This window comes from Galeopterus variegatus, unplaced genomic scaffold, assembly GCF_000696425.1.
Source record: "Galeopterus variegatus unplaced genomic scaffold, G_variegatus-3.0.2 Scaffold82, whole genome shotgun sequence".
Lineage (NCBI taxonomy): Eukaryota > Metazoa > Chordata > Mammalia > Dermoptera > Cynocephalidae > Galeopterus > Galeopterus variegatus.
In genome coordinates this window covers 390,006-407,597 of record NW_007726193.1, presented here as the reverse complement: position 1 = coordinate 407,597, position 17,592 = coordinate 390,006, and the positions used below count along the sequence as shown (strand labels likewise).

The window sequence follows — 17,592 nt, the reverse complement described above, 5'->3', positions numbered from 1 at the left end:
GAGCGGGAACCGGTCTGTATGTGGGATCCGAACCCTCGGGCGGGAGCGCTGCCGCGCTTCCCAAGCGGCGCACTGTAGCAGTGCGCCACCGGGCCGGCCCTAAAAGCTAGATTTTTCCAAGAAATTCCTTAGAGATCTTGACTTGTATTACTTATTACTTGAAAACTACCATAGTTTATTAATACTAAAAGTCAGATTTACTGCTACATTTAAGTACCTCAGACCAAATAAGGAAGGAAACAATCTATAGCAAAGAAGGGGAGTTGTTCAATCAACTAACAAACATCTATTAGGCCTCTGCTTTATGTAAGGTTTTCTGATCTCATGTCATCCTGTACCTGACACAAGTGAGTAAATGAAGCTATCTCATGTATACAGAAGCTTACAACCTGGTATGTAATCATGCATGACAGAAAGTAAAAGTGCATGACAGAAAGTAAAAACGCATGACAAATGTTAAAAATGTATGATAGTGACAAATGTTATATGATATGCCACAAGAGTTGAAAAAAGATTAATCATGCAAGCATACAGAAAAACCATACACCCCTTTCAGATTTAACAGTTGATATGATATTCTGGCTTATTTACTTCTGATCTCTCCCTTGCCTTTTGAAATGTAAAATGTCATACATATAGCTTCATTCCCATTCCCTCTTCCCAGTGGTAACTTCTATCCTGAAGTTGGTATGTATCATTCTCCCCCCACATTTTTATTACCAGAAATGAATTTACCCATAAATAATTTTACTACTGCTTTGTACATTAAAAATCATGTAACTAGCATGTCATTGTATGCATCTTTTAGAACAGCTTTTTTGTTTTTCTCCTTTTTGTCTTTTTTACTGACCGGTAACGGGATCGCAACCCTCAGTGTCGCGCCCGTACCAGGGACCGGCAACGGGATCACAACCCTCGGTGTTGCGCCCGCACCGCGCTCAGCCAATGAGCAGGAACCGGTCTCCACATGGAATCCGAACCCTCAGCGGGAGCGCCGCCATGCTCCCAAGCGGCGCACTCTCCAGTGCGCCACCGGGCCAGCACTTGTTTTTTGTTTTAACATAACCACATAACCATGTGTATCTGAGATTGAAATCTAAATCTAGTTTGGTAGTTCTCAACTGGGGGCAACTGTCCCCCCCCATCCCGTATCTGGGGACACTTTTGGTTGTCACATAGACTGGCATCTGGTAAATAGAGACCAGGAGAGCTGCTAAATATCCTACAGTGCACAGGACAGTCCCCACTACAAAGAAACAAACAATTATCCAGTCCCAAATGTCAACAGTGCTGAGGTTGAGAAACTCTGCTCTAGTTTATTCATTTTAACTGTTTTCTGGTATACCCCTATAAACACTCCCCATTAAAAAGGTGAGACTGATCATTTGCTGAGATTAGGTAAAGCTGAAAAGATTAATATACTGTGAAAAGAAACTTTAATTGAAAATGATACAATTAACGGGTCAATTTCCAAAAATTATCAAAATTATTAATCATGGCACTAAAATGTCTACACTCATCTCATTTTCATAAAACAATGATTACTTTCATAATAACTTTTGTAATTTGGATCTATTAAAATATTATATAGTGAAATATACCAAAAGATATACTAAAAACATATTATTTACTTTTTTTGTTAAAAATTAAGGATGATTTTCATTTGGCCAAAAACAATTTGGCAGAGTCCCACCTAAGTCAACACCAATAGTTGGCAAAACTGCTACTGAGATTCACATTATGGAGATATTATTACAGGAAGTATTGGTGTAAACTTTAAACTGTTTATAATTTAATTAATCAGTGTCCTAAGAATACTTTAAGGAAAATCTTACATTTTAAAAAGCATTACCAGGAAAACTCACAAGGTATTTACTTCGTGCTCAGCCTCTGAAAATAGGATAGTCTTATGTTCTTTATTAAGAACATGAGACATCACACAGCAAAAAGGGGAAGATTTGAGAAGTAGGATCTTACAAAGAAAGAGATTTTGTATAGAACTTCAAGCCAAGTCAGTGATAAAATTCCTACACAACAAACTATTTTCTCATCTATTTCCATTAAAATTTCCATTTATTTCCCCTTCTACCCTCTCTGGGTTGGATCTGCCCTCCATGAATCTTTTAATGAGATGGACAAGGATAATACCTGAGTGTAAAATATTTCGATAGAATGTCTAACCATTCCCCCATCTTCCCGCACTAAACCTGGGCCTGTCTCCTGTCCTCTATCTCAGTGAACACCACACCCCGCTCAATCCTTACTTGCTCAGAGGAGCTTCCCACAGCCCAGCTTACGCCTCTTCTTCATAACTCGTATTAAAGTTCTGCCTTTACAGATTTATGTGACTACTTGGTCAAGGTCTGACTCTACCATTAGACTGAAAGCTTTTGGGTGAGAAATAAATGAAGGACCAGCCCAAAAATGTGCTCAGCAAGAAAGAGGAAGATCTAGCATGAACAGCTTCCTGTACCGCACCACCATGAAAACATACAGCCTGCTGACCCAGCTCAGCCTTCTTCTTGGACATCATTTACTAAATTCACCAAAGCTTAACAGAGAAATACTTTTTCCTACCGTGATTTGAAAAAAAGAAAAAAGACATTCCTTGGTACACAAGGAAAAACAAACAAACCAAGAACATAGAAGACAAATAAGAGGGTACTTCAAAAAGTTCACGAAAAATAGAAATAAAAGATAATACAAATCTTTCTACAAACTTTTTGAAGTGCCCTTGTATACACATTTCAGTTTTTTTAATGGTAATATATTCCCTAGAAGATGTATTAAGATAGATCTGTTCTTCTATGCTTTAGAAAGTTTCAGAAAAATGAAGACAACCCAAGGAAACAATAGAAGATTCTTCAGAACTTCATCTGGCGTTCTCCAGAAGTCCTTTAGTAGGCAGGAATTTGAATTAGCTATTCAAGTTAAGAAAGAATTATATTATCTTCTAAAAACCTCTTTTGCTATTCGGCTACTCTGGCCTCTTGCAGATCATAAAAATGTACTGCAAAACCACTATTGCTTTCTTTCTGTCAAAAATTTCTTTCATACCATTACTATAAAATAATTGCATTTACTAGGTTGCCAATATATATCAAGTTATATCAAATTTACATTTAAAAATTATTATTATTTATTGATCAATTTCTTCACCCAAAACAATAAAATAAGGATTATTCTCTTTCACTGTCATCTCTGTTCCATTCTAAACTAGTTAAGATTTCCTCTAGCCTGGCAAAAAGTAAAATGAAAACAGAGATGTTACATAACTACTCACATTTATATTGTCTGAGATATTCCCAGTGAGGGAATAGTCATGGGACTTATAACTGGCTATGTTGCTTATAGTGCTGTGTAGTAACCTGATCACCAAATCCTCGGGCCATAGGACTTCCCACAGTCCTTAGAATGAAGTCTTGAACTATTTTTATTTGCACATTAAAAGTTAAAGCATCTGGTAAGGCTGTGAGACTAGGGGTCACCTAGATGGCTGACATCTGAGTGCCACAAATACAAGAATAAAAACACATAAAAGTCTCAGACCACTTAGTTGATAAATGCAAAGAAACCCACACACCCAGAAAGCTTTTCTAAGTACTTCTAATATGGCCCAGTATAACTGTTACAGTGGATCAGTATTAACCTGAAGGGACACTGGTTGATAATGTCAAAGGATGAACTAAGGGGACTAGTTCACATAGCTATACACTTAAAATGGGTACAGCTTTATTGTATATGTGGGTGCATTTTTTGTATGTACAGTATACCTCAATATGGGTGATTTAAAATAAATCACTTAAAAATAATTCACCTCATAGTTATAGACCAATACAAATTTACTATGCTGTGTTCATATTATAGATTAGGCAATTAATAAAATGTTCAAAAATCAAAGTTATCAAGATGAAAAATGAGGAATCCAAAGAACAATTTTTGCTAACCCCTCTGGCAGAGCAAATAGCAACTCTTCAATAGAAAGGAAGAGACAGGCGAACTTTCAAACCAATCTAGCCCCATATTTATAAGTCATACAAAATTTGAGATACATCTGATTTTCATATAACTCATGCTTTCATACATTATATGTAGATGCCCTCAAACCACCTTGTCTACCAGATTCAGACAGTGGTATATCAGTAAATGAATGAAAATTTTGGAGAAGATTACACTGTAGTGATGCCTGTCAGACAGCATTTCAGTTTAGTAATATTATCCATCATGTCTATACTACAGTTATTGTGTTACTACTTCATTTTGCCTTTATTTTATAACAATGAAGAGATAATGAGAAATGAAAATTCCACTTCTAGTGATCAAGTAATTGAAACCAAGATAGCATTAATTAGGCATGCCAAATGCAGGCAATCTACAACCTCAATCAGACAGTCATTGGACTTAAGCTATGTTCAGTTGTGAACAAAGAGTACAAAATTTAAATTTAAAATGTAGGAAACATATCCTCAAAGACTATCTTGCTGTGGCAGGAACAGTCATTTATAGCACACTAAATCTAAGCTGTGCCAAGAAAAAATATAGCTTTTAAATTTTATATAACTGATTTTAACCTTGCTTTTCAAGCCCCCACCTTGACTTTAACTTGCCTTCTATGGTAGCTCAGTCCTTTCTGGTTTTAGTCTCTTTCAGGTAAATGCTCAGTTTTTCCAATTTTCTCTCTGCTTCTACCAAGATGGCAGCTGGGTGTATGGATGTGGGTGGGGTAACAGAACTCATTGTAGTAAGGGAGGGGCTCTCAGGTCTCCAACACAAGGTTCCATATAGGCCTGTACCCAAGACACCTGGTTGCTATTGGAACCCATAGGGACTGTAGACTCAGGTGTGCTCTCTTGACTCAGAGCCCAGGTGTCTGGCTCAGTTGGGTTGGCTCCTTTTCAGCTTTAATTGGTGCTGAAGACATCTAGACTCCATAATCTCAAGCAATATTCTCTAAAGGCTTCAATGAGGTCATTGGTTTTGCACACAATAGATATTTAAGATATATTCGGCTGTCAATCACAGGAATTCAGGAAAAGAATGATGTATTACATACCATGCAGCCTGGTGGCTTTCCAAGGCTTTCAGGATAAAATTCTAATTCCGCACTTTATCTCCTGACTTTTAAGAGAAAGCCCCCTTGCTCCTGTCACACCTAATCATTTGCATTGTCTCTGAGCCTTCACACATACTTGCTTTTATCTGCTCACACTCTGCCTCAAGCATTCATAACTTCTTCATTCATTCATTTATTCAATCAACATTTTTCAAGCTCCTACTATGTGATAGGCACTAGGCTAAGCACTGGGAATACATAGGAAACAGGACAAAGGGGGCACTGTTCTTACAGAGGTTACATTCTGAGGGGAGGAGACATATAACAACGAGTAACAGAACAAGAAGATAACGGTAACTGCTATAAAGAAAACAAAACAGGGCAACTCAATATTGAGTGTTTGGATGGGGGAGTATCTAAGGAGGTGATGCTTTAGCTTCACTTAATGACAAGAAGCCAGACCTCCTACTTCTAGCTCGTTTCTTTTTCTCCTTCATATCCCTCCTTTAGAGGCACTGTAGGATCCCCCAGCTTGTTTTGTGTACCCCTTTTTAGTGATCCCCAGCACTCTATCCACACCTCCAGCAAAGCACTGACCACATCTGCACTGGAATCTGTAATTTGCCACATGGCCTCACGAGATGGTGATTAAGATCCATGAGGGTAGGTGCCTCATTTAATTCTGTGCCCCTAGGACATTGCAGAAAAGTCCTCCAAAAGGATGGGATGGATGAGTTAGGCATTTCAGCTATTCTAAGCATCTCTGATGAAACTCACAATGACCAAGAAGGAACGAGACAAGGAACATACTTGGCAAAGAAATGAGATACATACATTTTATTGTAACTAAAAACACTGCAGAAAGTAAAGACTAAAATATCATCTTGTTAAAAGGACCAACCACTTGAGTTTTGAAATAACCTGTTTTTTACATTTTTATCCTCTGACAGGCTGTGAACTCCTCAAGGGCAGCAAGCAGGCCCCATCACTACGCTGTCATGAAGCTTTCCCTTCTAGAATGGGGGCTCTCAATAATCACTGACCATGCCCTTCTCATCCTCTATCCCAAATATCCAGCACGACTCACAACAGCAGGTACATTAACAAATGTCTGTTTAATGAATTAATCTGAAGTTTTAAAGCTCACTCCTGTGGTTTCTCTTGAGCTAACACTAACAAAGAATCTTTTAATATCAACAATATGTACTCAGATGGCATGGCTGAGAAATCAATATGAATTTGAAAAAAATACCTGCTTCAGATAAATGACATAGTGGCTAAGTGGCTAAGTGCCTGTGGAAATTTAAGAGCCAATTGGACGAAAAAATACAAATTAATGGATGACTTTAGGAGAAATTACACATTATTACCTAACAAAACACAGCAGAAAATTTGTATTGAACACTGTGTTTACAAGGAATAGAACAAACTGTGAGATTATAGTACCAAGTACACAGAATATGTATGTAAATGAAACTTGATTCCACATTTCAAATGAATGGAAAAATTTAAACATTTTCACTGAAAAGGCAAGGTAAAGGGCAGCATGAATCTTTTCTGAACAAAGGAACTTGGCTACATTATAACTGCTTTACAATAAATCCCTAAGGTAGAATTTAAATCTGTTGGCATGGATAATATTTATATAATGACTTGTAAAACATGTCTTCCTATCTTGTTATTCTACCACTTGTATTTGAACAAAATGACATCTAAAGCAATAGAAATTATCACAAATGTATAAAGAAATGTGAAACAATCTGGTTAAATTTTCTATTGAGCCCTAAACAACTGAACAAAAAAGCAAAGATTTCTGGGGGAAAAAAAAAATCATTGTTTCCTACTCACAGAAACAAACCAAAATATCTGGTTATTAGAGGGCTATTCTCCAAATTGTTGAAAAATGTAAGCTATGTACTGGTTATTTTTCATACTGCTGTTGCCAAATCTACCTATGTGGTTTCATAAGAAAGAAAACAAGCGCTGCACCCTCCCGAGTGCGTCACGGGCTTGGCCCGAAAACAAAAACTGTTTCTAATTAGAAACATTCTTTAGTAATATATGTGTGATATCTTTTAGAATTCCAGAAGCACTTCTTTCAGATACATCGATCTTGATTTCAAGCAAATAATAATAAAGCAAAGTGAAATTCAAATGTTGTCACATCTCCAAAAGAAGGGTAGGAATTTCAGTTCTGGAGCCAGACTGTTGGATTTGAGTCCGGGCTCCAGTACCTATTACCTAAGTGGCCTTAAGGGAGTTACTTAACTTCTATGTGCCTCGACTTACTCTTTGGGAAAATCGGGTCTAATAATATCACTTATTCCTGAGGTTACTATTAGGATTAAAGGAGAAGATATAAGTAAAATGCTCAAAACAGACATGAGTTAAATAAATGTTATCACCGTTATCACTGTCATCATCATCATCAAGGAGAAAGTTCAAGATGTTCTACTTTTGGGCATTCCCAAATCATCAAAAACAAGTTTCCAAAGGAATTCAGAGAGCATGGAGTTGTGTGCTTAAGGTCTAGCTTCCCCTGCCCCCGGGGAGAACTAATAGTCCTTATTAATATAAATCCCAGACTCACAAAGGCAATAGAGCTGAACTTCCCATCCAATAGATCAATGTCAAAGAGAGGTAGAGTTTCTTCAGGATTAAAGGATCTTTCAGGACTCAGAGGATCATGGGGCTGCAGCTTCTGCATGAGGCAGGGGGTTGTCCAGGACTTTTGCAGAGATTCCTCCCATCTGATCACTAAGCACCACAGCCTGGAGAGCTGGGGCCGGAAAAGCACTGCCTGCTGCATGGCAGCTCCTGACAAAGGGTTTATTGGTAACCAGTGTAACAGTAATGGTAACCAAGGTACAGGGTGCTAAGCACTAGGCCCCTTCTCCATTTGTCTGGTGCCTCATAAAACAAAGGAGGCTTGTCCCAGCCAATGAGAGAAGTAGCTGTAGAGGATTCATAAAGCAAATGTATTTCACAGGGCCTGGTTTTCCAAAGCCTTGCAGTTTCAAATATTGACCTTGCAAAGGACAGGAAATTTTCCCCAGGCTACTGAGTCTCTGTTGCAAGATAAGAATTGTAACACAGCGCTGGCTCACAGACAGACAGGTTACTAATTGATATGTAACGTTACTAAAAAGCTGCTGGAGGGAAAAGGAATGTTTGCTAGATCCAGCCTTTGTTGCAAATTGTATTACAGGTCACGTTGCTTGACTTACTGAATGTTACCAGCTTCTATTGTTAAACTTGTTAAACTGTACTTAGCAAAACCCCACCTATGTCTCTTCTTGTAACATCTTGGTCTGGAGAATAAATGCAGGAAGAGAACCCCAATTTGTGGTTAATTTCCCAAATGGAAGAAATGCCTCGTACTTGAGGAAGTTCTGGGATATTAATCCCTTTCTGGGGCTTCTCACTGCTCAAAAGAGATGGGCTCTGAGTAATCTTTGCCGACTCCATCACCCAGGCGAAAAGGGGTGACAAATCCGTGGGAGGCAAAGCAACAGTAGCTCCAATAGTACCCCAAGCCAGGTAGTATGAAGCTAGAATTAGTTTTATTTCTAAAATAAAGAATTGTGAGTGTTTTCCACCCTAGTGTCATGGGGCCAATTAAAATTTATTTCACAGGTCTTTGAACTCTACAAAACAGTGAGCTATTTAAAAGTAAGAACTTTGAGGGTACTTCAAAAAGACAGTGGAAAAATAGAATTAAAAGAGAATATGAATCTTTCCACTAATTTTTGGAAGTACCCTCCTATGTCTTTATCCTATCTATAGTCCCAAGGGTCAGTCATAGTGCCTGATACATAGTATACAGTCATGAGCTGCATAACGTTTCAGTCAACAACAGACTGCATATACAATGGTGGTCAGAGCCATAGGTTGCACCATATAGCCTAGGTGTGTAGTAGGCTATACAGTCTAGGTTTGTGTAAGTACACCTATGACGTTTGCACAACAATGAAATCACCTAACGGCACATTTCTCAGAATGTATCTCTGTCGTTAAATGAATGAATTAACATTATTATCATATAAAACGTATACAGAATTCGGGCCGGCCCCTGGCTCACTAGGGAGAGTGCGGTGCTGATAGCACCAAGGCTGCGGGTTCGGATCCTATATACGGATGGCCGGTGCGCTCACTGGCCGAATGTGGTGCGGACGACACCAAGCCAAGGGTTACAATCCCCTTACTGGTCAAGAAAAAAAAAAATGTTTACAGAATTTATTTAGGAATTTTCATTATACGCACTAAACACACACACACACACATGCGCGCGCGCGCGCACACACGGAGACTTCCGGTTTTGGTCACGATGGAGTAGCCCCATTCCTCACAGCTCCTCCTCCTTAAAACTGCAAATTCCTGGACATAACAAATAAGCATGGAAGAAAAAGGCAGCAGACTGCCTAGGACTTTTGGGACCTGAGGAACAACATGGCATTGAGTTCCCTGGGTTTCCTTATTGCCTCCCATATAACCCCAATAGGGCCCTGCAGAAGAGGTCAACCTGGAACTTCCCACAGGTAAATACCAAAAAAAGCTCGAAGAAAAGCCTGTTCCACCAGCCAAAGGAACAGGAAAAGAATGTGCTAACAACAGATAATCTTTCTGGCGATACCTGCTCTACTCTAGGCAAACACCAAGGGAAAAGCTGTACCACCACCCCACTGAGGTTTCAGTGGGACCAAGCAGGAAGACACTCTTACACACACAGCAAGAAAGCAGGCAGTGGTGCTCCAATTCCCCCACCTGGTGGGTCAGTGGGGCTGAGCAGGGAGCTGATCTTCCATCACCCATCAGGTAGCAGCACTCTAGCTCTCCTGCCAGGGCAGTGTCTGCAGGACCAAGCAGAGGCAATAAGGCAGTGCAAATCGGTGGTCTACTTTCACTGGGAAGGTGCTCGTGGGACCAAGTGCTATACCTCAACAGGGTGACTGCCTGTTAAAAAAAAAAATTAAATAGGATCCCGTCTTGTAACATCCAAATGACCAGGATGCAATCACTCGTCATATATTAGGAACCATGAAAATTACAACTTGAACGAGAAATGACAATTAAGAGATATCAACATTGAGATGAAGCAGATGTTGGAATTATCTGACAAGGATTTTAAAGCAACCTGAATAAAACTACTTCAACAAGTAACCCAGAAACGCCATGGGCACAGACAGAAAATAGCCCCAACAAAAGCCTGCTCTCTCCAGCTAAAGGACCAGGAAAGACGCAGACTAGCAAGACAGACAACTTTTAGACCATAACTACTCTACTCTAGCTAGATGAAACTGAAAACTGCGGCCCCACCCATGCCAGTAAAGGCTGAGTAGAGAGTATGTCCAACCTCCTGCCAGGGTGGTGTCAGTGGAGGCCATATGGTGAGCAGTAATAAGGGACTCCCGGCCTTCCCTGCCAGGGTAGTCAGAAGAGGCCTAGTAGGGAGCTGGAATTGCCACTCACAATAAGCAGTAACGAAGAACCCCTCCCCAGTGGGTGTCATTAGGGGTGGAAAGAAGAAACCAAACTTCCACCCCACCTGGAACATCCCTCCCTTGCCAGAGCAATGTCAGAGAAGTCCAAATAAAACAGGATTAAATAAAATCCAGAGTCTAATGACACAATATCTAAAATGTCCAGATTTAAACAGAAAATCACTCATCATGCTAAGCAACATGAAAATCTCAGCGTTCAGAAAAGACTACCAAGAGATGAGAACAGAGATTACAGAGATGTCAGAATTATCTGATAAGGATTTCAAAGCAGCCATCATAGAAATAATTCAACAAGCAATTACAAACACACTTGAACCAAATGAAAAAAATAGGAACTTCAGCAAAGAAACACAAAATACAAAAAAAGGACTTTATGAAATAAAAAATACAGTATAATATGTGAAATAAAGAACTTCATCAACAGGCTTAATAACAGAATGGAGAGACAGAGGAAAGATCAGTGAACTTAAAGACAGAATAGAAATTATCTGACAAGAGGAAATAGATGGAGAAAAAATGAACAGAGCCACAGGGACATGTTGAACTATAACGAAATACCTAATATTCATGTCACTAGGACAGAACAAACAGAGTGGAGATAAAAATGAAGAAAAAACAAAAGAGAAGTAGTTGCTAGCAAACCTACCATTAAAAGGATAGCTAAAGGGAGTTTTTTAAACAGAAAGTAAATGATAACTAAAGAGGTTTGGAACCTCAGAAAAAAAATATTAAAATGGGTTACAAAAATGAAGGGGGTGGGGGTAGAATATAAAATTATCCTTTTGCTCATGAGTTTCATAAATTGTATTCGACGGTTGAAGCAAAAACCATAAATTATAAAATCATCGGATGTGGTGCTCAATGTATGTAGAGGAAATATGAGGGTACTTCAAAAAATTTGCAGAAAAATAGAATTAAAAATTTCTATTTTGTTTTGTTTTTTGAGCGGCTGGCCAGTATGGGGATCCAAATCTTTGACCTTGGTGTTATAACATCACACTCCAACCAACTGAGCTAACTGGCCAGCCCTAAAAGTTATAATAGGAATCTTTTCATGAATTTTTTTGAAGCACTCTGGTATTTAAGACACATATATTTTATTTTTTTTTATTTTTAAATTTTATTTTGTCGATATACAATGAGGTTGATTATTGTGGCCCATTACCAAAACCCCCCTCCCTCCTCCCTCTCCCCCCTCCCACCCAATAGTGTCCTTTCTGTTTGCTTGTTGCATCAACTTCAAGGAGTTGTAGTTGTTAAGTCTTCTTCCCCCACCCCCGGATTTTGTGTGTGTGTGTGTGTGAATTTATTTATTTATTTTTAACTCCCACTAATAAGTGAGAACATGTGGTATTTCTCTTTCTGTGCCTGACTTGTTTCACTTAATATAATTCTCTCAAGGTCCATCCATGTTGTTGCAAATGGCAGTATTTCATTCGTTTTTATAGCTGAGTAGTATTCCATTGTGTAGATATACCACAATTTCCGTATCCACTCATCTGATGATGAACATTTGGGTTGATTCCAGCTCTTGGCTATTGTGAAGAGTGCTGCAATGAACATTGGGAAACAAGTATACCTTCGACTTGATGATTTCCATTCCTTTGGATATATTCCCAGCAGTGAAATAGCTGGGTCATATGGTAGATCAATCTGCAACTGTTTGAGGAACCTCCAAACCATTTTCCATAGGGGTTGCACCATTATGCATTCCCACCAACAATGTAAGAGAGTTCCTTTTTCTCCGCAACCACGCCAGCATTTATCGTTCAGCGTCTTTTGGATTTTAGCCATCCTAACTGGGGTGAGATGGTATCTCAGTGTGGTTTTGATTTGCATTTCCCGGATTTTTTCTTGTAAAGTTGTTTCAGTTCCTTGTGTATTCTGGATATTAATCCTTTGTCAGATGTATATTTTGCAAATATTTTCTCCCACTCTGTTGGTTGTCTTTTAACTCTGTTAATTGTTTCTTTTGCTGTGCAGAAGCTCTTTAGTTTGATATAATCCTATTTGTTTATTTTTCCTTTGGTTGCCCGTGCTTTTGGGGAAAGACACATATATTTTAAAAGTGGGGAGGGTAAAGGGACTTAAAGGAAAGAAAGTTTTCTACACTTCACTTGAGGGGTAAACAATAAGTTACATATGTATACTGTAATACATAGATCAATGACTGAGAACACAATACAAACTGATATACTCAAAAACAAACAAATCCAGATGAAATCCTAAAAACCTGAAGACTAGAAAAAATAAGAAAATGAAACAGGCTCTCACTGACATATATAAAATATTATACCCAACAACAGTGGAATACATATTTCTTTCAAGAGGCCATAGAACATTCAGCAAAATAGGCCACATCCTTGGCCACAAAACAAACCTTAACAAATTATAAAGAACTGAAATCGTACAGAGTATTTTCTCTGACCACAACAGAATCCAACTAAATATCAATAAGTGAAAGGCAACAGGAAAATCTCCAAACACTTGGAAATGAAATAAAACATTTCTAAATAATCCATGGGTCAAAGAAAATTTTAATTTCACAGAAATTAATGAAAATGAAAATACAACATGTGCCAAAACACGTGAGATGCAACTGAAGCAGTACAGAGAGGAAAATTTGTAGCACTAAATACATACATTGAAAAAGAAGAAAGGTCTCAAATCAATAAGCTAAATTCTTATCTCGAGACTAGAAAAAGAAAATAAACCCAAAGCAAGAAGAAAGGAAATAATAAAGACAAAAGCAGAAATCAATAAAACTGAAAGAAATCAGGAAAATTACTAAGAAAACCAATGAAGCAAAAAGCTGGTTCCTCAAAAAGATCAATAAAATTGATAAACTTCTAGCAAGACTGATAAAGATAAAAAGATAGAAGACAAAAATCATCAAAATATCAGGGCTGACTGGTCAGTTCAGTTGGTTAGAGCACCAAAGTCCAGGGTTTGATCCCTGTACTGGCCAGCAAAAATAAAAAAGCAATATCAGGAATGAAACAAGGGAAATCCCTGGAGATCCTACAGCCACCAAAAGAAAATAAAAGAGTACAGTAGTTCCTCTATCTGTGGAAGATACATTCCAAGACCTCCAATGGATGTCTGAAGCCGCACATAGTACCAAATCCTATATATACTATGTTTTTTCCTATACATACATAACCTATGAAAAAGTTTAACTTATAAATTAGGCACAGTAAGATTAACAACAATAACTAATAATAAAAGAATAATTACAATACACTGTAATAAAAGCTATATATGAATGTGGTCTCTCTCTCAAAATATCTTATTGTACAATACTCACCTATTTTCAGACTGCAGATAACTGAAATGATGGATATGGGGGGGGACTACAGTATTAAAAATTTTACACCTTTACACTCATAAATTTGATAACTTAGAAGAAATGGGCCAATTCCTCAAATACCAAACAAAGCTCAACCAAGATGAAATAAACAACTTAAATAGTTATAAAATTATTAAAGAAATTGAATTTGTAATTATAAACTTTCCAAAAAAAGAAATCTGCAGGCTCAGACGAGTTCACTGAAGCATTCTACCAAACACCTGAAGAATTAACAGCCATCTTACACAATCTCTTCCAGAAATTAGAAGAGGAACAGAGAACCAGAAACAGAGCCACACGAATCTGCCCAACTGATTTTTTACTGCAAAAGGAATTCAATGGAGGGAGGACAGACTTTTCAACGAATGGTGCTGGAGCAACTGGACATCCATAAGGGGGAAAAAAAGAACTTTGGCCTGTATCTCACACCTACAACAATTAACTCAAAATGGATCATGGACTTAAGTGTAAAATGTAAATCTACAAAACTTTTAGAAACAATGATCGGAGAAAATCTTTAGGACCTAGGGTTAAAAAGAGTTCTCAGACTTGACACCATAAGCACAATCCATAAAAGGAAAAAACTGATAAATGACTTTACCAAAATTAAAAATTTTGCTCTGTGAAAGACCCTGTAAGAGGATGAAAAGACAAGCTACAAACTGGGAGAAAACATTTTCAAACATAGCTGACAAAGGATTTAAATTTGTAATATATAAGAACTTAAACTCAACAGTAATAAATTCAATACAATACAAAATGAACAAAAGACAGATATTTTACTGAAGAAGATACAGACACCAAATAAGCACATGAAAGATGTTCAATGTTGTTAGCTATTACAGAAGTGAAAATTTAAAATACTTACTTATCAGAATGGCTAAAATAAAAATAGAAAATAGTGATAATACCAAATGCTGGTGAGCACGTGAAGAAAGAAACTAGATCACTCATACATTGCTAATGGGAATGTAAAATGGTACAGCCACACTGGAAAAGAGTATGACAATTTCTTACAAAGCTATACATTCATTTATCATACAACCCAGCAACTGCACTCTTCGGCATTTATCCCATGGAAATGAAAACCTCTGCTCACAAAAAAACCTATATGTGAATGTTCAAAGCAGCTTTATTTGTAACAGCTCAAAACTGCAAAAAACGTAAAGGTCCTTCAACAGGTGAATAAACTGTGGTAACTCCATTACTAAGGAACTACTCAGCAATAAAAAAGAACTATTAGTACACACAATAACTTGGGTGGATCTCAAAAGAGTTATGCTAAGTGAAAAAAAAAGCCAATCTCAAAAGGTTATATAGTGTATCATCCCATTTAAATAGCATTCTTGAAATGAAAAAATTATAGAGATGAAGTATAGATGAGTGGTTGACAGGGGTTGGAGAAGGGAAGGGAAGAATGTGGCTGGGGTTGTAAAAAGGTAGCATAAGGGATCCTTGTGATAAAACTGTTCTGTACCTTGACTGTGGTGGACACACAAATCTACACAAGTGATAAAATTACACATAACTAAACACACACATGCATAAATAAGTGCATGTAAAATTGGTGAAATCTGAATAAGGTTGATGGATTATATCAATGTCAGTTTTCTGGTTATGATATTATACTATAAATATGCAAGATGTTACTACTGAGAGAAACTGGTTGAAGGGTATATGGAATCTATTATTTCTTACAACTGTATGTGAATCTATAATTATTCTCAAGAAAGAAAGTTCAAAGGAAAAAAGCAAGCCATACATGAAAACGGATGTGAAACATAAAGTGAGGGTGGCAGTGTCTGATCTGATCCCAAGGTTTCAGGTTTGTAGCACCCAGTAGACACACATACCCCATTAGAAAATAGTTGCGATTACCCCTCATGCTCACGAAAGGGTTTTTGAGAAGGAAGTCTGAAAGACTCATAATTTAACCAAGAGATCAGGTTTTCTCAATGAGACTGTTTAAACTGTCAGAGCAAGATGCTGTGGATTGGCAGGTTTAATGTTTAGGTGGTCCTGTCTTCTTCCCTCAATGTCCTGGGGTAAGAAGAAGCTTCTGGTGAAGACTAAGTAGATCAGTTAAAAGAAAAAAAAAAAAAGAAGCTAGATTTTTTTGCACATCTGAAAGTAGTGGTTGTATCTGTGATCCTACTACATATAATTAAAGATGCTAATACCAAGACCCATAACAAAATCACCATGACTCTATTTCTAAAATTATGATTCTAGTGTATTTTGCTTAAAAGGTACCGATGAAGAATTCAAAAGACTAGGAAAGATCAGTGCAGCCAGAAGCTCTCAGAGGAGGCACACAAGGCTCTCTTAAAAATTTATTGAATGGGCCGGCCCGGTGGCTCACTCGGGAGAGTGCGGTGCTGATAACACCAAGGCCCCGGGTTCGGATCCCATATAGGGATGACCGGTTCGCTCACTGGCTGGGCGTGGTGCTGACAACACCAAGTCAAGGGTTAAGATCCCCTTACCGGTCATCTTTAAAAAAAAAAAAAAAAAAAAATTTATTGAATAAAGAACTCTCTAGAACATATGATATGATAGACTAGGTCCACATTTCATGCAATGAAGGTGAACGACAGTAGTTTAACATCAATGTTAAGCAAATTAGTGTTTCTCGTTGTACAAAACTGTTTGTGTAGCCATCAGGCAAGAATAAAATATGAAGCTCAGCATTTTCGCCAATCATCTGTGATGAGCTTTAATAAAGGCAGTTGAAAAAACTTAGATTTCTTTAGTACACATTTCAAATAAATTAGTTACTGAGTACTACTCAAATCTCTTTCAACCTCTCATGATTTCCAAATGAAATCTTAGTACAAACATCAAAAACGCCAGTCACCCCAAAGTATAGACTGCCAAACTCATAACAGAATATAAGGTCTGAATTAATGTGTATTAAGTAGGGCAAAGCCAAGAATTATCAGTTACTGCCAATTCATGTAAGCACATTTAATAGTCCAGCTCTAAGCGTTTTTAAGTTTCTCACATTACTGAGTGCTATTAACAGTACCGAAATTCTATCATTCAAGCATCAATGACCACATTTCAGAAAAAGGAAACATTCATGTCAGCAACAGCATCACTGCTGTATTCTACAAAAGGGAAAAAAAGAAAAAAAAAGAATCATAATTAACAGAACCAGTATCCATAATAGTATATGGGGGTGGGGGGTGGGGGGGTATTTTAGGGAGAAAAATGTACTTTACTGTCACAGAAGGTATTGGCCCACACCACAAAATTCATGAGAAAGGGTCAAATTTTAACACTGTGTGTACATTATTTTTAAATCTATGTTCTCGAGTTTATATCGCATCTGCTTGTATCAATACGCAGCAAATATCACTCTTTCACATATGTTGAAGCATTCTAAGGGCGTTTGGGAGAAAAAAAGCCCTTACTTAGTAGAGAAAAAGCCCTTACTTATACATCACCTAATGCAATTTCATTCAAAATCTAAGTTCTTTGAGTCAACCACTTTAAATACCAACATATACCTCCTGTTAATCCCCCTCTCTCCACCCTCCTATTCCAGACATGCCCAAAGGCACCCTGGTCTAATGTCTGCATCTGCTAAGCCTCATGACTGAGGTTGCTAAGCACTACCTCCAGTGGAGCAAAGGTACTTTCTACTGCACCTTTCTTCTCTTTAACAACCAAGCAGAATCCCAATG

At 37.8% G+C, this 17,592-nt stretch overlaps 1 protein-coding gene across 1 annotated transcript in view; it reads right to left on the bottom strand.

Annotated features, from left to right (window-relative positions):
- The window catches only part of CDKL5 (cyclin-dependent kinase-like 5), a 115,833-nt gene that overhangs the window by 74,519 nt on the left and 23,722 nt on the right, over positions 1–17,592 (bottom strand). The gene's annotated exons all lie outside the window — the stretch shown is intronic.